Below are 26,576 nucleotides of genomic sequence, written 5' to 3'. Positions count from 1 at the left end.
AGAAAATAGCAATGGGAAAAAAGGGGGAAAGAAAAGAGTGTGGTGGCCTGGGATGTCCTCGCTTCGTGAAATGAATGAAAGAAACCCCAGCATAGAAATAGAATTCTTACCCACACACGCATGGGAATCCTTCCAGAATAGTGGCTCATAGCTTCGTCAGCCGGAGAAATATGCTTGAAACAGAATAAATTATAAATTGTGTTGTTGGTGATGAATGAACATGCTGAAACTATCTGTCATTAAGTTGAAGAGTATGCACTGGGGTCAAAGGTCCAGGGAATGCGCAGGCCTGGTGAAGCACAGTAGGAACCCATTAAACCATCCCAGAGGGAGGAGAATTGCTTCTGTTTGAAATAAGCTTCAAATAACATTCCTTTCTATCATGGGGTATCACCAGAGGTGTTACTTAAAAGTTTAACAACCTGTGTGGCACAAACCTTGACCAATCAGCACAGAAGTTGTTGTAAACGGCCCACACAACAGCAACTGCTAGGCAGTAAGAATGTCCGGGACTGAACATTGGCCAAAGCTGTTAATAGGTTTTTTCTTTTTTCTTATAAAGGTTTTTTTTTTTTAAGATTTTATTTATTTGACAGAGAGGGAGAGAGACACAGCCAGAGAGAGAACACAAGCAGGGGGAGTGGGAGAGGGAGAAGCAGGCTTCCCGCTGAGCTGGGAGCCTGATGCGGGGCTCGATCCCAGGACCCTAGGATCATGACCTGAGCCGAAGGCAGACACTTAACGACTGAGCTACCCAGGCGCCCCTGTTATAGGTTTTAATTAAACTTTTCTGGGGGGAGAAATGGTAAAGCCACAGATGAGTTCAGGGATATTAATGGTATTCCTACCACCATCTGCCAAAGCTCTGGCACCATTTTCTCAGGTGAGGCCACTTTCCTCTGTTCTCTCTTATCAAGCCCAGAGCAACCTCTCATTCCAGCTGTGTATCTCTTGCAACCTACACTAAAGAGAAATCTCTTGAGTCACTGCAAGCCTCAAAATCCTATCCATTTCCTGTGTAGAAGGGAAGGTGCATATATTCTGTTGTAAGGAGTTACAGCAGGAAAAGAAACCTGATCACCATGTTATCCTTCCATACAAAGCATCATCGAATACGTTATCCCACATGATTTTCACAACCATCACAGGGTGCAGGTCAAGGGGCTTATTATTCTAACCTGTTAGTGAAGAAATTGAGACTCTGGTTAAGCAATTTCTTACAAGGCACAGAGTTGGTTAGTGGGAGTTCTGGATTTGAACCCCAGCCCGATTGCTCCCAGGTCAGGTTTATCCTGTAGTTTCTTCATCCTCTCAGGACCTTTCGCAGCATATAGTGTTCTGTACTAGGTCTGTTTTCTTTTTATGTCATACTTCAAAAACTTTGTATGTTAAAAATTATTCTATTTCTACTTTGTCAAAATTATTCTCATGCTTGTCTTAAGCTTTGCCTCCATTAAGGCCTTTACTCTGCAGGAATAAATGTTTTAGAGCAGTGGGTCTCAAACTTTATCATGCTTAAAAATCACCCCGGGGAGCTTGCTAAAACTCAGATTCCTGAGCCCCACCTCCAGAGATTCTGATTCAGTGGGTCAGGTCCCAGGCTTAGAATTTGCATTTACACTTGTAATTTACATTACATTTACATGTGCCGGGCTATCTCTGTATGTGTTTGCTCTTTTATTACTAGGTCTTGCTCAATTCATAATTATATTTTATAATAGAAACACGAACAACAAGAATTCACCCAGATAGCAAATACCCTTCTTTGATGTAGGTGTTACACAGGGCTTAATCATGAGTCAAACATGCTCTTATGTGGGTTTGTGTGAGTCGATGGCCCAGGTCGTCAGCTAGCACTTCCCACCAAGAGGAGAGAGAGCAGATGATGCTGAGAAGTTGGCAAGGGTCTGGTCACTCAGGGTCCCAAGGGTTTGGACTTAACAGTGATACAGTGATAGTTTGAAGCTGGGGAGTATAATCACAATTACATTTTAGGAATTTTCTTGCTGCAGTGGGGGGGCTAGTTTGGAAGAAGGTGAGGCTATAGGCAGAATCTTTTTGACTAGACAGTTGCACTCATCTTGGAGACAATTAATAAAGGCTTGAACTAAGAGTAGGGTAAAGCTCAGAGCAGCTCCCATGGTTCAAGTGAGGGAGTAGAGCATATTGTCATGATGCAGGAAATATGATCTGTATTAAAACTCCTTAGCTTACACCTCTTCTCTGTATCACAGCTCCAGGGAGGCTGAGGACTGAGCCTTGTAGCCCCAGCCCCTAGCTCCTGGTAGGTCCCTGATGGATGTTTGGTGAGTGAATGAGTGAGAGAGAATAAATCAAATCCCCCTTGTGGTCTACAAGTTTCTGTCATCTGGCCCTTACTTACCTCTCCAACCTCAGCTCCCTCCTCTCTCACCTTTATTTTGGTCACACTGGCCTTCCTTCAAGCCTTTGAAAATGCACAACTGTGACCTCTAGTCCAAAGAGTGTCAAAATACTGCCTTTGGGGCAAATCTGTCCTGTTACCAATTAAGATAAAGTTTTATTGGGACACAGCCACAACCATTTGATTATGTATTGTTTATGGCTACTTTAGTGCCATAATAGCAGGGTGGAGTAATTGTGACAGAGAGCACATGGCCCGTGAAGCCCCAGATATTTACTATTTGGCCCTTTACAGAAAAAGTTTGCTGATCCCTACTCTAGATCTTCGAAATTGCTGTGACCTTTGATTTAAAACTCTAACCTCAATGAAATTATAGTAATCAAAAAACTGTGGTAATGGCATAAAGAAAAACATAGAGACCAATGAAATAGAATAGAGAGCTGCCAAATTAACTCTCATGTATGTGGTCAAATGATTTTTGACAAGGGTGCCAAGACCTTTATCTTATACCATATACAAAAATTAAGTCAAAATGAACCAAAGACCTAAACACAACAGCTAAAAGTATAAAACTCTTAGATGAAAACATAGGGGAAAAGCCTCATGACATTGAATTTGGCAGTGATTTCTCAGATATAGCACCAAAATCACAGGCAACAAAAGGAAAGCTAGATACATTGAACTTCTTCAAAATTAAAAATTTGCATGTCTCAAAGGACATTTATTAAGAAAGTGAAAAGACAACGCACAGAATGGCAGAAAATATTTGCAAATCTTATATCTGATAAGGAGTTAATATCTAGAATATATAAAGAATTCCTACAGCTCAACAACAAAGGCCAAACAACCCAATTATAAAAGGCCAAAGGACTTGAATAGACATTTTTCCCAAGATGATATAAAAATGGGCAATAAGTATATGAAAAGATGCTTAACATCACTAATCATGAGGGAAATATAAATCAAAATCATAATGAGATACCACTTCATACTCACTAGGATGACCATAATAAGAAAAAAAAAGGAAAATAACAAGAGTTGGCATTGATGTAAACTGGGACCTTCGTGCTTTGCTGGTAGGAATGTAAAGTGGTGTAGCTGTTATGGAAAGTAGTTTGGCGGTTCCTCAAAAGATTAAACATGGTGTTACCATCTGATCCAGCAATTCCACTTCCGGGTATTTACAGGCACTCAAATAGAGATTTGTACACTTGTATTCATATCAGCATTGTTCACAGTAGCCAAAAGATGAAAGTAATTCAAGTGTCTATCAATAGAAGAACACCACAAAATGTGGTATATGTTTATATTGGAATATTCGTTTTAAAAATTCTGACACATGGATGAACCTTGATGACATTATGCTAAGTGAAATATGCTAGTCATCAAAGGACAAATACTGTATACCAAATACACTTAAATGAGGTACCTACAGGAGTCAAATTCATAGAAACAGAAAGTGGAATAGTGGTTGCCAGTGGGGTGGGGGTGGTGAGGAGTGATTGTTTAGCGGGTACAGAGTTTCAGTTTGTGGAAATGAAAAAGTTCTGGAGGTGGGTGGTGGTGGTGGTTGCACAACTCTACTCAATAAATCTACTCAAAAATGGTAAATTTTATGTTATAGATATTTTACCACAGTGAAAGAAAAAACAAACAGGTCTTTGCATGGCTGGTTCTTATTCTTCAGTTTTCGGCTCAAATGATATTTCCTTAAGGAAGGCTCCCATGACTCTATGTAACTTCTTTATTTGACATATCACTTTCTGAAATGATCGTATATCTATCTATCTATCTATCTATCTATCTATCTATCTATCTATCTATCATCTATCTATCATCTGTCTTCATTAGAATGTAAGCTTCCTGAGGAGAGAGTCTTTGTCTAATTCAAAGCTATATCCTAACACTTACTTCTTGGCACATGGTAGATGCTCAGTAAATACTTGCGGACTAAACTACAGTTGACCCTTGAACAACATGGGTTTGAACTGTGTGTGTCCACTAATACATGGATTTTTCCAATAAATATATTGGAAAATTTTTTGGAGATTTGCAACAATTTAAAAAAACTCACAGATGAACTGATAGCCTAGATATATCAAGAAAATTAAGAAGTTAGATATGTCATGAATGCATAAAATACATGTAGGTACTACTTTGTCATTTACTACCATAAAATATACACAAATCTATTATAAAAAGTTAAAATTTATCAAAGTGTATGTGCACAGGGGTGCCTGGGTGGCTCAGTTGGGTAAGCATCCGACTCTTGGTTTTGGCTCAGGTGGTGGTCTCAGGGTCAGAGATTGAGCCCTGTGTCCAGCCCCGCACTCAGCATGGAGTCTGCTTGAGACTCCCTCTCCTCCTGTCCCTCTGCCCCTACCCCCCCAAGTCTCTCTCTCAAATAAAGAAAAAAAAAAAAAAAAAAAAGTATGTGCAGGGACATAGACCGTACATGGTACCATTTGTGGTCAAGAGAAATGTAAACAAATGCAAACATGCAGTATTAAATCATAACTACATCAAATTAACTGTAATACATACTATACACTGCAAGAATTTTGTAGCCACCCCTCCTAGCTATGACGGTGAGCTCAAGTGTTGCCAGGATCCACTTAAAACGCCGTGTTACAATAATAATCTCTGTATGACCCGTTTGTCTCTCCAGGTTATTGTGTATCACAGTAAAATGTGTTCTCTCCCAGTTCTCCCATATTTTTCACCATGCTTGGTACAACACTATAAACCTTGAATAACACCATGGGACCCATAGGAAGTGCCACTAGTGATGCTCAAAGTGCTTGCAAGAAACAGAGGAAAGTCATGACATTATAAGAAAAAGTTGAGTTGCTTGATATGTACTGTAGATTGAGGTCTGCAGTGTGGTTGCCTGCCATTTCAAGTTAAATGAATCCAGCATATGGAGCATTAAAAAAAAAAAGAAAAGGAAAGGAAATTTCTGAAACTGTCACTGTAGCTACACCAATGGGGGTGAAAACTTTGCACTTTTTTGCAAAATACCTCTTTATCTCATATTGAAAATGCAGCTTTTATTTGGGTACAGGATTAGTATAAGAAAGGCATACCTATATTCTAGAAAAAGTGAGGTCATTATATGACAATTTAAAGCAAAAAGAAGATGAGAGATCTAAAGCTGGAGAACTTAATGCCAGCAAAGGATGGTTTGATAATTTTAGCAAGAACTTTGGCTTAAAAAATGTCAATAGGAGAAGTAGCTTCTGCCAACAAAGAGGCAGCCAGATAAGTTCTCAGACCCATTAAGAAAATCATTGAGGAGAAAGGATATCTGCCTTAACAGGTTTTTAATGGAGACCAAAGTGCCCTATTCTGGAAAAAAAAGTGTCACAAAGGACATTTATTAGTGAGGAAGAAAAGCAAGCACCAGGATTTAAGGCAGGAAGGGATAGGCTAACTCTGCCATTTTGTGCAAATGCAGTTGGGTTTATGATCTGGACTGCCTTATCTATAAAGCTGCTAACCCCTGAGCTGTGAAGGGGAAAGATAAACACCAGCTGCCACTGTTCTGGTTGTACAGCAAGAGAACCTGGACAGGGAGAATGCTTTTTCTGGATTGGTTCCATCAAAGCTTTGTTTCTGAAGTCAGGAAGTACCTTGCCAGTAAGGGACTGCCTTTTAACATTCTCTTGATTTTGGACAATGCCCCTGTCCACCCAGGACCCCATGAGTTCAACACCAAAGGTGTTGAAGTGGTCTACTTGCCCTCAAACACAATGTGTCTAATTCAACCTTTAGCTCATGGGGTCGTAAGGACCTTTAAGGCTCATTACACACAGTACTTTAAGGAAAGGATTGTCAACACTATGAAAGAGAACTGCAATAGAGAGGACATCATGAAAGTCTGGAAGAATCACACCATTGGAGATGCTATTGTTGTTATAGAAAAAGCCATGAAAGCCATCAAGCCCCAAACAATACATTCCTGCTGGAAAAACTGTGCCTGGATGTTGTGCATGACTTCACAGGATTTACAACAGAGCCAATCAAGGAAATCATGAACGAGATTGTTGATATGGAAAAAAAAAAAAGTGGAGGGTGGTTGTGGTGAAGGGTTTCAAGATATGGACCTTGGAGAAATTTAAGAGCTAATAGACACCACACCAGACGAATTAACAGAAGCTGACCTGATGGAGATGAGTGCTTCCAAATCAGTGCCAGACAATGAAGAGGAAGATGAAGAAGCAGTGCCAGAAGACAAACTGACAGACGATCTGGCAGAAGGGTTCTGATTATTCAAGACTGCTTTTGTTTTGTTTTTTAAAGATTTTATTTATTTATTTGACAGAGAGAGACACAGCGAGAGAGGGAACACAAGCAGGGGGAGAGGGAAAGGGAGAAGCAGGCTTCCCGTGGAGCAGGGAACCCAGTGCAGGGCTCGATCCAAGGACCCTGGGATCATGACCTGAGCTGAAGGAAGACGCTTAACGACTGAGCCACCCAGGCGCCCCTGCTTTTGAGTTCTTTTACAACATGGACACTGAAACAAAAGCAAATGGTAGAAGGACTGGTACTGTTTAGAAACATATGTAGAGGGCGCCTGGGTGGCTCAGTTGGTTGGGCGACTGCCTCCGGCTCAGGTCATGATCCTGGAGTCCCGGGATCGAGTCCCGCATCGGGCTCCCTGCTCAGCAGGGAGTCTGCTTCTCCCTCTGACCTCCCCTCTCTCATGCTCTCTCTCTCTCAAATAAATAAATAAAATCTTTAAAAAAAAAAAGAAGAAACATATGTAGAGAAAGAAAAAAGCAAAAAAGTGAGACAGAAATTACATGTATTTCTGTAAAGTGACACCAAGTGTGCCGGCCTCTCCTGCCTCCCCTTCCACCTCCTCCACCTCTGCTGCCCCTGAGACAGCATGACCAACCCCTCCCCTTCTTCCTCCTCAGTCTACTCAACATGAAGATGACAAGGAAGACCTCTGTGATGGTTCACTTCCACTTAAGGAATAGTAAATAGTCATCATGCCGTGCAGTTAATGAACAGCTGTCGTGTATGTGTGCAAGGGTCTTTGTGTGAAAATCTAATGACTGTACAAGAGCTGTACTGAGACCTTGTGTCATTATCAGCATCACTGCCTGAGTATTCATTGTGTAGAACATTGTGTGCAAGAATTGTATGGAAGTGGGTGGCCTATCCTTACACAGGCATAAAGTGAGTGATATTTAATGTAAATTTTATATTGTGGTAGTTTTCTTTTTCTTTTTCTCTCTTTTTTTTAAAGATTTTATTTATTTTTTTGAGAGAGAGAGAGTAAGAGAGAGAACACAAGCTGGGGGAGAGGTAGAGGGAGAAGCAGACTCCTTTACCTGAGCTGAAGGCAGATGTTCAACCGACTGAGCCACCCAGGTGCCCCTATCTTTTCATTTTTCAAGTCTAGTTTTAGTAATACATAGAACATCTATAGTGTTTTGTTTCATATAAGACAATATTGAGGTGCAGCCACTCTGGAAAAGGTTATGGAGGTTCCTCAAAAAGTTAAAAATAGAACTACCCTATGACCCAGCAATTGCACTACTAGATATTTACCCAAAGGATACAAAATTACTGATTTGAAGGGATACATGTACCCTGATGTTTATAGCAGCATTGTCAATGATAGCCAAATTATAGAAAGAGCACAAATATCCATCGACTGATGAATGGATAAAGAAGATGTGGTATATATATATATGGAATATTACTCAGCCATCAAAAAGAATGAACTCTTGCCATTTAAAACGATGTGGATGGAGCTAGAGAGTATAATACTAAGTGAAATAAGTCAGTCAGAGAAAGACAAATACAATATGACTTCACTCGTATGTGGAATTTAAGAAACAAAACAAATGAGCAATGGGGAAAAGAGAGAGAGACAAACCAAGAAACAGATTCTTAACTATAGAGAACAAAATGATGGTTACCAGAGGGGAGGTGGGTAGGGGGCAGGGGTTAAATAGGTGATGGGGATGAAGGAGAGTACTTGTGATGAGCACTGGGTGCTGTACGGAAGTGCTGAATCACTGTATTGTACATCTGAAACTAATATTACACTGTATGCTAACTAACTGGAATTTAAGTAAGAACTTGAAAAGACCATATTGATGTAGGCACTGAGATATGATCTTGTAATCAGACAATGTAAACTTACAGTATCAATAACAGTACAGTGCTATAAATGTATTATCTCTTCCTTATGGTTTTCATAACATTTTCTTTAGTGCACTTTATTCTAAGAATACAGTATACAGTATGTATATATGTATGAAATATGTGTTACTCGACTGTTTCTTGTAAGCTTCTGGTCAACAGTAGGCTATTAGTAGTTAAGTTTTTAGGGAGTCAAAAGTTGGATTTTGGACAGCACTGGGACTCCCAGCTCTGGAGTTCTTCAAGGGTCAACTGTAATAAAAACAGCTTAATGAGAAAAGAGAAAGGGCTCCACCTGGAGGTTGTATGAGTAAGTGTATTCTGTGGCAGTTGTAAATACATAATACTCCAAAGTCAAAGCCAAGGGAAAGTGTAACTTCCATAATATTAGCTGTGATGGTGGAGTGAGAGGGCATGAGGAAGAAATGAATCAAACACACTCGTATAAAATATTTCCATATGAACTCCTTTCTCAGCCTCCCAATTCCCAGGACGTGAGCAATTCCTTTCCTCCCTCTCCATGTATCACCCGTTCGTGTACTTACTGCCGACGGTGGCTTTTATGCTACGATACCAGAATGGAGTGGGTGCTACAGCAACTGCATGGCCCACAGTCCTAAAGTATTTACTCTCTAGCCTTTTACAGAAAAAGCTTGCCAACCAATCCCTGATGGGAAGATAATAGACTGGAGATATTTGTTTACTATTCCCCAAGAACTTTCATGATACCCATTCAAGCCAATTTAGAAATATTTGTTGAGCACCTATTATGTTTCAGGCACTGTCCTAGGCATCAAGGATAGAACAGTGAATAAGGTAGAACCTGCTAGTGGGGGAACACAGATAAAAACAATAACCAAATAATATAGTATGTTAGAAGGTGAGAAGGCTGGAGAGAAAAGCATAGTAAGAGAAGGGGTAATTAGGAAGGCAAAGGGAAGTTTCACAATTTTATTTATTTATTTATTGAGAGCACACATGTGCACATGCAAGCAGTGAGGGAGGGGCAGAGGGAGAGATAATCTTTTTAAAAAAATTTTATTTATTTATTTGAGAGAGAGAGCGCGCACGAGGCGGGGGGAAGGGCAGAGAGCGAGGGAGAAGCAGACTCTCTGCTGAGCAGGGAGCCCAACTCGGGGCTCAATTCCAGGACCCCGAGATCATGACCTGAGCCGAAGGCAGACACTTAACTGAGCCACCCAGGCACCCTGGAGAGAGAGAATCTTCAGCAGGCTCCACACTCAGTGTGGTGCCCAAAGCTGGGCTTGATCTCATGACCCCGAGACCATGACCTGAGCTGAAATCAAGAGTCAGATGCTTAACCAACTGAGCCACCTAGGCGCCCCAGGCTTTGCAACTTTAAGTAGAGTGGAGAAAAGCATTTATGTAGAGGAAATGGAGGCAGGAGAATGTCTAGCATGTCAGTGAAACACCTAGGAGGCCAGTGTGGTTGGAGGAACCGTTCCTTTCCATGGTCCCCACCCCCATGAACTCTGGCTCTGTGCAATATAGGCTGCTGGTTTATGGCATACATCCTGAGCTGTAGGACAACATCCTAGCATTACATGGTGTCCTGGCTGGCACTATAATTGAACCTTCAATAGGCCAGATCACTGTTCTGTCAAGCCAGCTGCTTCTGTAAGTTGGAAGTATGTGGTGGACTTTGAAAGCATGAGCTCATTTCTAAACCTGTTTGTTCATAACATATGTCTATGGTCAGGGACAGTTATGTAGGATACCATGGCAATGGATGAGACATTCTGTAACTTTATGATAATAGTGTTGGCAGAAGCTTTGCAGGCAGAGAAAGCACATTTTTACCCAGAATATGCAGCTATCCCTGAGAACATAAAGAATGGTTCCCTTTATGATGGGATGAGTTCATCATTATCAACTGCCACTCAGTAGCCACCTGTCACCCTGGACAGTGGTGCCATATCAGTGCCTTAGTATTGGCTTCTGCTGTTGGCAGATTGGGCGCTCAGCAGTAGTTATAGGCAGAACAGTCTTGGGGAGGTGAAAACCATGTTATTAGCTCACACTTCCCTCTACGCTGCTCTGGCCGTGTTGTGTGTGGATGTGTTGAGCAAGAACTGGGTGGGATGCCTGGAGAAGGCTTCCTTACATTTGCAGAATAGATCCTCTTGATCATCTGATTTTTGACAGCCTCCACCATAATGGATACTCTCTATTGGAAATATACATGGCAATTAAATATTCTCTTGCTCCAAGAGGTCCATACACAGTCCATCTTGTCACCAATTTTTCAATTAGTTCTTTCCTAGCTCCTTGATGGCCATCCAATCCAGCAGCCACTGCCCATAAATAAGTATAGGGCTTTGTACCTCATGCCATAAAATGAACAACCAGATATATCCCTCCAAGTTCTGTCTGCTGGCAGGATTTCCCTTCATCCTGGTCTTCTGTGGTCATGCCCGAGTGGGTGGTGGTGTGGTGGACATCCTCTCTTGTCAGTGTAGTATCAGGTTTAGATCCATCTGAGGACTAGACCTATGCGTCATTCTCTTCTGTGAAATGCTCATTGGGAATTCCCTAAGAGGACTCCCATATAAGTTGAGGAAAATGTAAACAAGTAGTGGAAAAAGACATCTTGGTAGCTGGAACTAACTGGTTGTAGATATTCCTTGTGCTTCTGGTCCTGCCGGACCTGGTCTCCTCTCTACTACTTCCATATTGCAGTGGAAATGTTGCTGGGTACATGCAGCTTTGTGGTTCGTGATGGGAAGTTCAGGTTGTGTAGCCAGTTGGTACTGTGGGGTAATGTGTTCAGTCTCAAAAACTAGGGCCACTTGCCAGCCAGGAGCTGCTTTTCAAGGGGAGAATATTTGTCATCAGAGGGGGTGCGGCCTTACCAAAGGCCCAGAGGTCTGTGCTGTGACAGTCCTACTGGCACCTGCCTCAAGCTATATATATATAATTTCTCTCTGCACCAGAAGACTTCTTTTTTTTTTAAAGATTTTATTTATTTATTTAACAGAGAGAGAGACAGTGAGAGAGAGAGAACACAAGCAGGGGGAGTGGGAGAGGGAGAAGCAGGCTTCCCTCAGAGCAGGGAGCCCGATGCGGGGCTCGATCCCAGGATCCTGGGACCATGACCTGAGCCGAAGGCAGACGCCCAATGACTGAACCACCCAGGCGCCCCTGCACCAGAAGACTTCTAATACCATTTGGTCTGTCAGGTCATAGGGCCCAAGTGTCAGGACAGCTTCTTTTGAAGCCCTGACACCTTTCTTGGATCTGGTCCCACTCAAAAATTGTTGCTTTAGAAGTTATCAAGTGAATGCTTTGGAGCAGCATGCTAAAAAGGCATACGCTGCCTCCTAATTTGAAAGAAGCAAGTATGGTGGGTTTTTGGGTTTTTTTTCCCTTCATGGTGAGAAGTGCAAGGTACAGCAACTGGTGTCTTATTTTAGAAGAGCTATCCTAACGTTCCCCAGATGATGGAGCCTCTACAAATAACACTGATGGTGTAGACCTATTAAGTTTTATAGGATTTAACTCCCCCCCTTTGACACCCAAATATGTAAATGAGGTATTTTTGGTACTTGTTTCCTTCTGCTTGCCAGATCCAGTTGGCATAATGACATTAATATACAGGATTGGCATGATGTCCTCTGGGATATCAAGACAACCAAGGTTCCTCTCAACTAAATTATGTTGGAAGGAGAGAGGACAAAGCCCTGGGACATCAACATAAATGTATACTGTTGTTACTGCTACGTAAATAAGTACAAATTGTGTTTGATTTTCCTTACCGATTAGAAAGGAAAAGAAAGCATTTGATAAGTCAAGAGTTGCCTACAGGTACCAGGTGCTGTGTTGATTGTCTCCACTAAAGATACATCTTGAATGGCTGCTGAGATTGGAATCACCACCTGGTTAAGATCATAATAATCTGGGGCAACTGGGTGGTTCATTTGGTTAAGTGTCTCTTGATTTTGGCTCAGGTCATGATCTTAGGGTCTTGGGATTGAGCCCCATATCGGGCTCCGCATTTAGTGCAGTGTCTGCTTGTGATTCTCTCTCCCCCTCTCCCTTTGCCCTTCCCCCTGCTCATGCTTTCTATCTTTCTCTAAAATAAATAAATAAAATCTTTAAAAAAAATCATAATAGTCTAATGTCATTCTGTATGATCCATCTGACTTTTGTACCAGCTAAACAGGTGAGTTACTTAGGAAGGTTGGAGGAATCCCCATCACAGTATCATACATCTCTGTTGTTGGTATTAATCCCTGCAATTCTCTCAGGGATGTGGTGTTACTTTTTGGTTTATGTCTTGGTACACAGGAACGCGGGAGTGGGAGGGCAGTTCCAGGGGATTCTATCTGATGCTTTCTGCCATCATAGCTGTTACTCCATGTGGGGCCCATTATTAGACTAACTTAGGCCAAACTCCATCTAACTGCTCATCTCCATAAGCTGCTACTCTGAATTTTTGAACTTGGTGGCATTTTGTGTTCCTGGGAGTCAATGTCATTTCAGAAGCAGTATCTAATAATTCCCAGAATCATTGGGTATTTTCTTTCCCCTAGTGTATAGTCACCAAGCAAATCTCTTTGAGGCAATACTACTTAAGATGTCTCCCTGGACCAGTGACCATTTGCTTCACTTAGAAACTCATTAAAAATGAAAATTCAGGGGCGCCTGGGTGGCTCAGTCAGTTAAGCATCTGCCTTCAGCTCAGGTCATGATCCCAGTGTCCTGGGATTGAGCCCCATATTGGGCTTCCTGCTCAGTGGAGAGTCTGCTTCACCCTCTCCCTCTGCCTGTCGCTCCCCCTGCTTGTGCTCTCTTTCTCTCTCTCTATCAAATAAGTAAATAAATAAAATATAAAAAGAAATTTTTTTTAATGAAAATTCAGGGGCACCTCGGTGGCTCAGTTGGTTAAGCATCTGCCTTCAGCTCAGGTCTTGCTCTTGGGGTCCTGGGATGGAGCCCCATGTCGGGCTCCCTGCTCAGTGGGAAGTCTGCTTCTCCCTCTTCCTCTCCCCTTCCCTGTGCTCGTTCTCTCTCTCTCTCTCAAATAAATAAAATTAAAAAAAAAAAAGAAAATTCAGAGACATTACCGTAGTCCCACTAAGTCAGAATCCCTGGAAGTGGACCTCAAGAATCAGTGTTATAATGAGTTCTCAGCACATTTAAAGAGGCTCTGGCTTAGTTCTACAAAAACTGATTTTGTCCCTCAGGTTAGGGTTGACAAATAACATATAGGGATCCCAGTTAAATTTGAGTTTCAGATAAGAAACAAGTAATTTTTTTTGGTATAAATATACCCCATGCAATAGTTTGAATCTGAAATTCAAATTTAATCTGTGTTTTTATTTGCTAAATCTGGTAACCCTACTCTCCAGAGGATATTTGGTAATGTTTTTAGCAAACATTTTGTTTGTCACAACTGTAGAAAAGGTTATGTGTGTGCTACTGGCATGTTGTGGGTAGAAACTAGATGCACTGCTGAACATTCTACAACATACAGGATAACCCTCCCCCCACACCAAAGAAATACCCAGGCCAAAATGTCAGGAGTACAGAGGTTGAGAAATGCTGGCTGGGAGGAAGATTTATGGTATACCATGCTAATGGCTGTGTCGCAGGATCTTTTCTCAGAATCTCCCAGATGTTCCTTCTCACTGGGGGTCTTAGTCTCTGAACTGACTTAGGTCTGCGTATTGGGTACCAGGCATACTTTGGCAACTTGAGTTAGGTTCTGCCTAGCAGACTTAAATTTTTTTGTTTTGTTTTGTTTTTTGTTTTTGTTTTTTGAAGATTTTATTTATCTATTTGAAAGAAAAAGAGAGCACAAGTTGGGAGAGAGGGGCAGAGGGAGAGGGAGAAGCAGGCTCCCTGCCCCGGGATCATGATCCCAGCCAAAGGCAGACGCTTAACCAACTGAGTCACCCAGGTGCCCCTAGATTTTTTCTCTATATACATACGTCAAGCAGCATCTTAGTATGCTGTCGGTTTACGATTTCTTGGAACCCCCAAATCAATTAGCCATTGACACAAAGCACAGAAGGTCAAAACACTGATTACATGCCCCATCTATGGCTCGTTGTAGTCATTGCCGCATATATTCTGAAACAGACCAGCGCTATACAGGGCCTTTACCATGCTGAATCCCTATATTCCCACTGAAATAAGGGCGTACATTTTCATTGCAGCCTCATCTGCCAATATCTCTGACCTGCAGAGCTCCTCAAAGATGCTGGTGCCTGCCTCACTATTGCATTTCCTAATGTCTGGGTGAAAAGAGTGTCTGTTAGACCTTCCCAGCGGGGTCTAGTCAGGAGGTGGCTGAGGAGATTGCTCATAATGGATCCATTCCTATTTTCCCAAAACTTGCGTTCCTTTGCTTACAGTATGCTAGAGAATTTCTGGCATTTCAACCTCATTAACTCTGTGTTATTGTGGAGTCCTGGCTTTCAGTAGCTGACCTTTTCAAACTGTTAGCACTATCCCCATTATTCCAGCCAGCATGTTATATTCCAAACCCTGGAGGAGTGCGCCCATGCCAGTGATTTTGGCTTGATTGAGTGTATTTTATCCCCATAGGCTTAACACTTTTAGAATCTATACCTTCAGCTGCTCCCTAGACTTCTGCTGATACATGTTGGCAAAATCATGCAACTCTGTTAGGGAATAGGCTGCCTCCTCCTAGGGCAGGCTGGTGCTGCTCTCTCAGAGGTATGTTCCAGTTTCTATTGGTGCATCACAAAACTCTCCAAAACAACAATTAAATGGATTTGAGAGGGAATGGGAGAGGGATTGCAGAAGTGATTATAGAGAATTCCTTTGAAGAGTTTTGTTGTAAAAGAGGGCAGAGCAATATAGCAGCGGTTGTAAGGTGTGAGATGAAGAGAGACGTTGAAGATGAAAGAAATAAAAAGTAGCATGGTTGCATGCTGTTGGGAATGATCCAGTAGTAAGAGATAAATACAGTATAGATATATAGATGTATATAGTATATAGATCCGTAGTATAGTATATAGATCTATAGTATACTATCTATATCTGTGTATCTATATATCTATATACTATATCCATATCTATATGTGATGATGTTTAAGAGATTTTAAAGGATTTACTGCAAAACGGAGACATCGCCTTAGGTCTTAGACAGGAGCATGGACATTCATCTAGGCCAGAGTAATAAGAGGGAAGGCAGAGTATGCTGGTAGGTGGGAAGATATGGTAGAGAGAATCTAGAAGTCTCTTTTGCTTGCTTCAGTTTTCTCCGTAAAGTAGGAAATAAGGTTATCAGCTGAGGATGACTATGGGAGAAGGTACTGAGTAGGAAGAAGACATTGTGACCTATTGAAATAAGAAAAAAGAAGAGTGAATGGTCTAGGGGACTATAGTATGAGTTGCTGGCACTATCGAGGGTCCCAGCATTAAGTTTTTTTTTTTTTAAGTAAGCTCCATGCCCAACGTGGAGCCCAATGTGGGGCCTCAACCCATGACCCTGAGATCAAGACCTGAGCAGAAATCAAGAATCGGATGCTAACCAACCGAGCCACCCTGGCACCTCCCAGCATTAAGATTCTTGATCACGAATTTAAAATCAGAAGAACCATTATTCTTATGGGTTTTCCTCTACCCACATTCAGTGGTAGGGACGTAGGCACAGAGTGGGGGAGATGTGCATTTAAGGGAGAGTTTGTAGTTTAGTCAAGCAAATGACAATGCAAAAGAAGAGCAAGGGAGTTTGAGGGTGTTTTCTAGGGTATTATTATAATGAATAATCACAGAATTTCATCTGGTATGGAGACTAAAGTGAACAGTAGGGGATGAGGCACAGTGAAATATTAGCAAAATTAATGGATTCTACATTCTTATGGGGGGTCAAAGGTTTGTTGGAGTTGGGTTACTAAAAGGAGCTGGGTGGAAAGATGGGATTTGGTGGTCAGGGAGCAAGATACATAAGATGATACTAGTAATAACAGTTTCTATGGTGTGACCTGGGAGTGCACAACTGGGGAATAAGGACGTTGGAGGAGAGAAGGTCAAGGTAGTCAAAGTCCAGCGTGTTGGGAAAAGCACCTGTGTGTGTATTGAATTCACCATGAAGCAAGACTGAAGTGGTGTTAGAGAGAGTGATGGTGTACCAGGAACTAAAATTACTCATAAATGGTGCAGGAGGGTCCTGGAGTCTAAAGTTAGCATCAGTAAGAGGCAGGCAGTGATAAAGTCTGATGACATGAAATTCAAAGCTGAGATCTTAGTGGGGAAATTAGTAGTAGATGATCCACTTTGGGATGTTCACATTTTCTGGTGGTTTCTCCTCCCAGAATAAGCAATTTCAGAATGTGAAATTCCCCAGTGTCTCCTTAAGGAAAAAACATTTCCATAAAGACTTCTCACACTTTAAACACAAGAGGGCGCCAGAGTCTAGCAAGGGATTATTTTTGCTTTTCAGCTAAAGCTAGGACAACCATAGTTACTTTTGAGAGTGAAAGCGGGGGGGACACAAGGGGCAAGAAAAAACTCAGTATATAGCAAATACCATATTCTCTTGAATCTAAAATTCATCGTTTTATTATTATTTTATATACCAACAATATAATCCCTGTTAATTGAACTGAAAAAAAGTTTCCCCTTTACTTAGAATTTTTATTTTCTACTTATTGAACTTTGATTAGAGGTTTTTAGAGGTTTTTTTTTTTTAATTGTATGTTACTTTGTGCATCCCAAAAAGAAAAAGAAAAAGAAAATAAAAATTAATTGGCTAAGTTATTCCTAAAACTTCACTTTCAGAGACTAACTCTTCCGCATCACTTTTGACTCAGTCATGGATGTCTTTGGTCCTTCACACAATAGTGACCTCTGTGCCTTCAAGGATATTGGGAATACAGCTACTTAAAAGAATCCATAAAGGAACCGAAAGGCATTGTTGCTGGGCTGGGCAGCGGTTTTTCAATTACCCAGAGCTGGCTTACACTAAACACCCAGGGACATTGCTAAATATATCACATTCCGTCCTTCTGAGGATTATGTGATTCCTCGAGGGAAAGAGGAATCGTTTAGAGATCTACTGTTTGGTAGATCACAGATCCACTACTGTTTCAGCGATTTTCATCCAAATTACCGATAACCGTTCTGTAAGTTTTGATCTCTAAGTTTTTGACACTGTTAACGTTCAGGCCGGCACAGGCAATAACAAGTGTGCCACGATTGCCACCTGGCCAACAGGAATTGTAAGATGCCATTGATTAAAAAACTCACCGTGATTTTAGTGATGTTAAGATGGAAGAAAAATGTGCATCTTAGAATCAACAAATATGGTAGATGATTTTTATTAAGGCCCGATTTAAGCCTCTTGTTTCTGTCTTTCCCAGGAAGCACGAGAATTTCCAAACTGTTAAAAGTAGAAATAAATATTGTAATGAGCAAATGAAAACCAAGGTAGAAAAGGAAAGAGTAAGAGAACACTAAACAAAAAATGATGATGATCTCTAAACGTAAATGTTACCTCCCCTGTGAAGCTTCCACCCCTCACCTCTGCTTACTAGGAGGGAGAGGAGAAGAAGCATGGGCTCTGAGTTCTGGGACTTCCTAGCTGTTAGTCCCAGAGAAATTTACCAAATGTCTTTGATCCTGATTCCTTCCCTATAAAATAGGAATAACGGCGTTCACCTTTCCTAGTGTTCGTGAGGGTTAAATGTGATTATATCTCAACAAAGTTTCTTTTTCTTTTCCTTTGAGCTGCTAAGCCTGTGTGTATCATTCATGAGGCATATATTTCACCTAACATCTTTGCTTGTGTACTTTTTTTCTCTCTTTAGATTATAAATTCCTTGAGAATAAGAACTGCCGCACTCCACAATGCTTTGTATATTGCAGGTACCCAAATTAGATTTGCTGAGTTAATGAATTAAACATATCCCAGTGTGCCAAAATAATTTTTATATGTGATCACAGAACCACTGTGTAATCAAGGCCTTCATCAAAAACTCAGTTTCAGGAACAAGACCCCCACATCTGATCCTGGTTTGGGTTTACTGGCTTGTTTCTTTGGCTTGCACTTCAAGTTTGCCCTGTTCAGGGTATTGGTTCTCATGCTTACTATTTGCCTATCATCCTCCAGTGTCTCAACCATGTTGAAATTATCCAGCACCTCCCCTCCCGCAACGACTTGGGCCTCTGAGTTCCAACACCTAGTTTATTGTGACTGTCTGTTAGTACAGTCTCTCAGTGTAGCGCTCTCTACAGCTTGATCAGCCTCTTGTCTGATGCTGTCCGCATCTTGTGTGAGTCCTATTTACTTGCTGGACAAAGCAAGGTGTTCTCAGTGATCTAGAAAGCAGAAGAAGAACCAGGAAACTAGAAATGGACAAGTGTCAAAACTGGAATTCAGATTTAGTTAATACATTTGAAGGGTGGGTACGATAAGAGAGGATGACGTAGTATCTGGAACTCAGCAGGACCTTCTAGGCTAGGTCTGAACCTTGGGGAAAGAAGACCTATGAGTAAAAGCTGATGGTCTGTGTTCATGAGTGACGTGTAAGACTTGGGTATGATACATTAAGAAATATATACTATGTCTTTGTCCCTCGTTCCTGACACAGCTTCTAAAACTCTTGCAATTTCCTGACTGATAAGGGTGATAGAAGTATTTTTTGTGTGTGTTTCATAACAAGCCCTTTTCATTCATGTCTGAGTTTATGCTAATAAGATGACTTCTGGTGGGCCCCAAGAGAATTTCAGGATGGAGGCTGGCTGCCTGAGAAACTAACCATGTGATTAGAGGGTTGGAACTTGTAGTCTCACCCCAACCTCTACGGAGGGCAGAGGGAATAGAAATTGAGTGTAGTCACCAACAACCAATGGTTTAATCAATCATGTCAACATAACGGAACCTCTATAAAAACCGCTAAATGATGGGGTTTCCGGTTGGTGAACACATCACGGTACTGGGAGGACAGCATGCCCAGAGAGGGTGTGGAAGCTCTGTGCCACTTCTTCCATACCTTGCCCTCTGCATCTCTTCTATTTGGCTGTTCCTGAGTTGGATCCTTCACAGCAAACTGGTAAATAAACTGTTGTCCTGAGTTCTGTGAGCTGTTCTAGCAAATTATCAAACCCGAGGAGAGGACTGTGGGAACCCCTGGTTTATAGCTGGTTGGAAAGAAGTACAAGGACTTGAAACTGACCTCTGTAGTGGGAGCAGTTTTATGGGACTGACCCTTAACCTGTGTAGCCTATGGTAATTCTTGGTACTTGGTGTCAGAATTGAATTTAGTTGTAGGACACTCAGTTCACATCTGAAGAGTCAGAGAATTGGTTGGTGTGAGGAAAAAAAGACCCTGCATATTTGGTGTCTGGTGTTTTGATTAACAAACAAGGTATGGTGTCTCCCTCCACTTCTGTGGGTCATGCAGTGTTCTGGCACAGTGGGGGCTGAAGAGAATGAAGCCTTGTTCTGACACTTTCAGGACTTTCATTCAGATTTTGGAGCCCTGGAAGACAAGCACTGCTGCTAGGGAGTGTCACTTGATGTAAGTCAGCTGCAGTAGTGAAGTTCTACTGTCAACTGCTTCAATGGACACCGGACATGGAGGAGGCCCCGGTAGAAGGGCGTTAGGAGATTTATATCAGAATGGGATCCCAGGGATGCCTGGGTGGCTCAGTCGGTGACCAGCTCAGGTCATGATCCCAGGGTCCTGGGATCGAGTCCCACATCGGGCTCCCTGCTCAGCGGGGAGCCTGCTTCTCCTTCTGCCTGCCGCTCCCCCTGCTTGTGCTCTCCCTCTCTCTGACAAATAAAGAATAAAATATTAAAAAAAAAAAGAATGTGATCCCAGAAAGTATTTGGAAGCCAGAGGTCCTGCATCATGGAGATAGGGGCATAAATCAGCGATATTCAAGTAATCACCATTCATGCGTTCATTTTTACCCCAAAGCTGGTGCTTCTTGGAGAAATTTCAAGTTATGCCAATAACCAAGAGTACATGGTCCAAGCAACAAAGCTGATAAGCTTGGCTTGTCAGAATTCTGAAATGGTTATTGAAGAGGTGTTATGTGGGTATATGGGCACACAGAAAGAATGAGGACTAGGATAAAGATCGTAAGAACCACTTATACCAAACTAGTTGTACTTCTTCTCAGAATAGTGGTTTTACCTTATTAAAGAAGTTTAATCTGGAGTATAGTTTCCATAGAATATCAAAGAGACAACCCCAAAATAGTGAGTGATGTTGGAAATAAAATACAAAGTTATGGGGGCATTTTCTCCTTCTTAATATAGTTAAAATTTATGTAAAATTACTGAAAAAACAGGGTAGACAATCATCAAATGCAATCATTCATTAATGGTTTCTTCTGTAGGGGGTGCCTTTGGAAAGGCTTGACTTTGAGAATTGCTAGTGAAAATAGATGCATTTCATTCCATGCTGGCAAATGCTTTGGGAAATTGCACCTAGCCATGGGCACACTAAGCTTAAATAAATATGACTTATTTACAAATGATGACAGTTGGCATTCCTCTACAGATTGAGGCATGACCGAATACTTTATTTCTGTTTCTCACCTCTACCCTTTCCTGACCAACGGAGATTTCTTTTTCTCTTCCCTCATTCCAATTAAGAGTGAATTTAAGTTCTCCTCTCTATGTAGCCCACACATATTCACCATTTAATGTCGAAATCCTTTTATGGATGTTAAGGAAACCAGGCCATACAAGGCCAAGTCAGTTATTTTCTCAGGAATCAATTTTGGGCACAACTTAGCACACTAAAGAGGAGGAAATATTGATCAAGTCTACCTTGTCTTACCCCTACACATTGCTTCTCAAGGTGTGGACCACAGATTACCTGTATCAGAATCAGAATCATCTGGTAGTGTTTGTTTAAATCTAGATTTCTCTCTCTCTCTCTCTTTTTTTAAAGTAATCTCTACATACTACATGGGGCTCAAACTTACAACCCTGAGATCAACAGTCACATGCTCTACCAACTGAGCCAGCCAGGCACCCCTGTTTAAATCTAGATTTCTGACTTATTATCTACTGAATCAGAATCTCATTTGGGGATGTGTTTGTTTAAGACTCTTTATTTTTGAAAAGCACCCCAAGTGATTCAGATGTGCCCTGAGCCAATTGTTATGGCTTTATAATTAGTTGTATCAGTTTAAGTTTAGTAGTATGCCTATAGTTATATTTAAGAAATTGCCAAAAAAGGCAAAGAGCACAGTCTAGGGGATTTTGACCCAGCATTTTTTTTTCTTCCAAGCAGTCTATATTAATTGCTAGGATCATAGAAGCAGGTCTATAATGCTCTGTTTTAACTTATAAATTTTTTGTTTGTTTAGAGGCGCCTGGGTGTCTCAGTCGTTAAGCATCTGCCTTTGGCTCAGGTTATGATCCCAGGGTCCTGGGATCGAGCCCTGCATTGGGCTCCTTGCTCTGCAGGAGGACTGCTTCTCCCTCTCCCACTCCCCCTGCTTGTGTTCCCTCTCTCGCTGTGTCTCTCTCTGTCAAATAAATAAATAAAATCTTAAAAAAAATTTTTTTTTTGTTTGTTTAAACTTGTAATTTAAAATACTGCAGCTTGCTAGTGAAATTACAAGTTTGAACGAACAGCAAAATGAACAAACAATGAATACATTGCTAATTAAAATGTCTACATATTAACTATAATTAGTCACTAGATCTAGATTTTCCAGTTATTGGACATAAATCAATTAATTTTTTTAGTATGCCTAAGATAACAATTTTTATTTTAGAATATATGATATTGAGAATTCTTCCTGATAACAAGTAGATAGCAAGACTATGTATTGAAATCACCCAAAACAATAAAATTATCTTCTCTTTAAAAAAACAAAAACTGGGGCACCTGGGTGGCTCAGTCGGTTAAGCGTCTGCCTTTGGCTCAGGTCATGATCCTGGGGTCCTGGGATCGAGCCCCACATCGGACTCTCTGCTCAGTGGAGAGCCTGCTTCTCCCTCTCCCTCTGCCTGCCGCTCTGCCTACTTGTGCGCACTCTCTCTCTCTGTCAAATAAATAAATAAAATCTTAAAAAGAAAAAGACCTAGTCAACAATTTGAAAAGACTAGATGTTAAAGAAATTGAATTAGTAATTAATAACCTTCTAAAACACTGAGTACATGGCCCAGATGGGTTTACTGGGGAATTCCACCAAACATTTAAGGAAAGATTATACCAACTATCTACATTATCTTGTAGATAGAAGCCAAGGGAATACTTCCTAGTTCAGTCTATAAGGCCAGCATTATCCTAATACCAAAACCAGACAAAGAATGAACTCTAAGAATAACTAAATAAATGGAGAAATATTTCATGTTCATGGATGGAAAGACCCACCATTATCAAGATGTCAGTTCTTCCCAACTTGATCTATAGATTCAATGCAATTGCAATAAAAATCTAAGCAAGTTATTTTATGTTTATCTACAAACTGATTCTCAAGTTTGTACAGAGGTAAAAGACCCAAAATAGCCAACATAGCATTGAAGAAAAAGAAAAAGTAAAAGGATTGACACTACCTGACTTCAAGATTTACTATAAAGCTACAATAATCGGGACAGTGTGGTATTATCAATGAAAGAATAGACAAATAGATCATGGAACAGAATAGAGGGCCCAGAAAGAGAACCATGTAAACATAGTCAATTTAGGAAATACAATGGAGCAAACAAAGATAGTCTTCAATAAATGGTGCTGGAACAAATGGACCTTCACGTGAAAAAAAAATTAATCTAGATAAAGACCTTATACCCTTCATAAAAATTGACTCAAAGTGGATCTTAGACCTAAATGAAAAACAAAAAACTCCTGGAAGATAACATAGGAGATAAGATAGGTGATGTTGGATATGGCAATAACTTTTTAGATATAACACCAAAGGTATGACTCATGAAAAAAAATCATTGATAAGTTGGACTTCATCAAAATTAAAAATATCTGGTCTGCAAAAAACAACATTGGGCAAAGTGGGGGGTGTTGGGTGGCTCACTTGGTTAAGTGTCTGACTCATGATCTCAGCTCAGGTCTTGATCTCAGGGTCATGAGTTGGGCTCCATGCCTACTAAAAAAAACTCAAAAAAACCCCAAAACCAAAAAGCAGTATCAAGGGAATGAGGAGACAGACTCCAGACTGGGAGGAAATATTTGCAGAAGATATCTGATAAAGGGCTGTTATCCAAAATATACAAAAACCACTTAAAAATCAACACTAATAAAACAAATAACCTGATTTAAAAATGGGCAAAAGACCTGAACAAACACCTCACCAAAGAAGATATACAGATGGCAAATAAGTGTATGAAAAGATGCTCCACACCATATGTCATTATGGAATCACAAATTAAAACAACAAAGAGGGGCACCTGGTGGCTCAGTCAGTTAGATATCTGCCTTTGGCTTAGGTCACGATCTCAGGGTTCTGGGATCAAGCCCCACATTGGGCTCCCTACTCAACAGGGAGTCTGCTTCTCCCTCTCCTCTTCCTGCCACTCCCCCTGCTTGTACTCACATTCTCTCTCAAATAAATAAATAAAATCTTTTAAACAACAACAACAACAACAACAAAGAGATGTTACTATATTACCTATTAGAAAGGCCAAAATCCAAAACACTGACAACACCAAATGCTGACCAGGATATGAAGAAACAAGAACTCTAATTCATTTCTGCAAACTGCAGATTGGTAGAATGCAAATGCCAATTGGCACAGCCACTTTGGAAAACAGTTTGGCAGTTCCTTACATAACTAAACATACCATAGAATCCAGAAATCGTATTCTCTATTATTTACCCAAATGAGTTGGAAACCTGTCCTCACAAAAACCTGAATGTGGATGTTTATAGCAGCTTATTCATGATTGTTAAAACTTGAAAGCAACCAAGATGTCCTTCAGTAGGTGAATGGATTAATAAACTGTGGCACATCTGGACAACGGCATATTATTCAGTGCTAAAAAGAAATGAGCTATCACGCTATGAAAAGACATTGAGGAAACTTAAAGTTTTAATTACTAAGTAAAGAAGGCAATCTGGAAAAGCTACATACTGTATGATTCCAGCAATATGACATTTAGGAAAAGGCAAAACTATGCAGATAGTAAAAAGATCAGTGGTGCCAGTAGGAGTGAGGAAGTGTGGAACACAGAGGATTTTTAGGGCAGAAAAACTATTCTGTATGATATTACAGTGGTGGATACATGTCATTATACATTTGTCAAAATCCATAGAGTGTATAACACCAAGAGTGAACCTAATTTAAATTATCAGCTTTGGGGTGATTATGATGTGTCAATGTAGGTTCATCAATTGATCAACAAAAGCACCACTCTGGTGGGTCATGTTAATAGTGGAGGAGAGTGTGTGAAGGGAGTAGAGAATATATGGGAAATCTCTGTACAGGCATACCTTGGAGATATTGGGAGCTCCACACCACCGCAATAAAGTAAATATCACAATAAAGCAACTTAAATGAATTTTTTTGTTTCCCAGTGCATATAAAAGTTATGTTTATATTACACTGTAGTCTGTTAAGTGTGCAAAAGGATTATGTCTTAAAAAAACACAACAAAGTACATACCTTAATTATTATTATCTTTTTATTGTTGTTGCAAAAAGGTGGTTTTATTAAAGCACAGGGACAGGACCCGTGGGCAGAAAGAGCTGCTCAGTACATACCATAATTAAAAATACTTTATTGTTGGCACACCTGGGTGGCACGGTTGGTTGAGCATCTGACTCTTGGTTTCGGCTTAGGTGGTGAGCTCAGGGTCATGAGATTGAGCACCGAATCAGGCTCCATGCTCAGCACGGAATCTCCTGGGAACTCTCTCTCCCTCTCCTCCCGCCCCTTCTTCCTACTCTCTCTCTCTCTCTTCCTCACTCTAAAGTAAATAAATAAATCTTTGAAAAAAATACTTTATTGCTAAAAAATGCTAATCGTCATCTGAGCTTTCAGCAAGTCATAATCTTTTTGCTGGTAGAGGGTCTTGCCTCAGTGTTGATGGCCATTGACTGATCAGGGTGGTAGTTGCTGAAGGTTAGGGTAGCCATGGCAATTTCTTAAAATAAGACAACAGTGAAGTTTGCTGCATCAGTCTGACTCTTCCTTTCATGAAAGATTTCTCTGTGGCATGCAATGCTGTTTGATAACATTTTACTCATAATAGAACTTCTTTCAAAATTGGAGTTAATCCTCTCAAACCCTGCTGCTGCTTTATCAAATAAGTTTATGTAATATTCTAAATCCTTCATGGTCATTTCAACAGTCTTCACAGTGTCTTCACCAGGAGTAGATTCCATCTCAAGAAAACCATCTTCTTTGCTCATCTATAAGAAGCAACTCTTCATCTATTCAAATTTTGTCATGAGATTGTAGCAATTCAGACACATCTTCAGGCTCCACTTCTGATTCTAGTTCTCTTGCAATTTCCATCACATCTGCAGTTAACTTCCTTCACTGAAGTCTTGAACTTCTCAAAGTCATCCATGAGGATTAGAATCAACTTTTAAACTCCTATTAATGTTGGAATTTTGACCTCTTCCCATGAATCACAAATGTTTTTAATGGCATCTAGAATGGTGAATCCTTTCCAGAAGGTTTTTAATTGACTTTGCCCAGATCCATCATCTTTAGCTCGATTTAAATGTGTGTGACTCTTTCTTTCCCTTGAACGCATAGAGGCCATTGTAGGGTCATCAATTGGCCTCATTTCAATTATTGTTGTGTCTTAGAATAGAGAGGCCCAAAGAGAGGGAGAGAGATGGAGGAAGAGCTGGTTGGTGGAGCAGTCAGAACCCCACAACATTTATTGATTAAATTCATTGTTTTACATGGGCATGGTTCGTGGTGCCCCCAAACAATTGCAGTCGTTTTATCAAAGATCATTGATCACAGATCACCATAACAAACATAATAATGATGAAAAAGTTTGAAATATTCTGAGAATTACCTAAATGTGATACAAAAAACACGAAGTAAGCAAATGCTGTTGGGAAAATAGTGTGCTGGTAGACTTGCTTGACATAAG

General features: G+C 40.7%; 1 protein-coding gene across 4 annotated transcripts in view; it reads left to right on the top strand.

Moving 5' to 3' along the window:
• The window catches only part of ABCG2 (ATP binding cassette subfamily G member 2 (JR blood group)), a 141,674-nt gene that overhangs the window by 9,786 nt on the left and 105,312 nt on the right, over positions 1–26,576 (top strand). The window lies entirely within an intron of this gene.

This window comes from Halichoerus grypus, chromosome 3 (genome assembly GCF_964656455.1).
Source record: "Halichoerus grypus chromosome 3, mHalGry1.hap1.1, whole genome shotgun sequence".
NCBI lineage: Eukaryota > Metazoa > Chordata > Mammalia > Carnivora > Phocidae > Halichoerus > Halichoerus grypus.
The sequence above is the reverse complement of the archived record's forward strand: the minus strand, read 5'-3'. Positions and strand labels throughout refer to the sequence as shown.